Genomic DNA, 531 nt, shown 5'->3' with positions numbered 1-531 from the left:
GCTTTTTAATATGCTGTCTAGGTTGGTCACAGGATTTCTTACAAGGAGCAAGTGTTTTAATTTCATGGTTGAAATCACCATCTGCAGTGATTATGGAGCCCAAGAAAATAAAGTCTCTCACTGTTTCTATTATTTCCCCATCTATTTGCAATGAAGTAATGTGACCAGATGCCATGATCTTCATTTTCTGAATGTTGAGGTTTAAGCCAACTTTTTCAGTCTCCTCTTTCACTTTCGTCAAGTGGCTCTTTAGTTCCTCTTCAACTTCTGCCTTAATGGTGGTGTCATCTGCATATCTGAGGTTCTGTAGTGGGGCTAATGGTGACCTCCTCCAAGAGGACTTATGCCACACACTGCAACCCCCAGGACTGCTGCTGCCAAAGTCCTTGTCACCATGACAGGCCACTACTTACCCCCACTACCTCCACAGGAGACACTCAAATACTCAAAGGCAGGTCTGGCTCAGTCAGCTGTGCAGGTCACTGCTCCCTCCCTAGGACCTGGTGCACACAGGTTTCCTTTGCATGCTCC

At 46.0% G+C, this 531-nt stretch overlaps 1 protein-coding gene across 1 annotated transcript in view; it reads right to left on the bottom strand.

Annotated features, from left to right (window-relative positions):
- Positions 1-531, bottom strand: part of LOC104993523 (T-cell surface glycoprotein CD1b-2) — an 8,394-nt gene that overhangs the window by 1,614 nt on the left and 6,249 nt on the right. The window lies entirely within an intron of this gene.

The sequence above is a fragment of the Bison bison genome, unplaced genomic scaffold (assembly GCF_000754665.1).
Source record: "Bison bison bison isolate TAMUID 2011002044 unplaced genomic scaffold, Bison_UMD1.0 scf7180017864240, whole genome shotgun sequence".
Lineage (NCBI taxonomy): Eukaryota > Metazoa > Chordata > Mammalia > Artiodactyla > Bovidae > Bison > Bison bison.
Note: the sequence above shows the minus strand (reverse complement) of the source record. Positions and strands in the feature narration are given on the sequence as shown.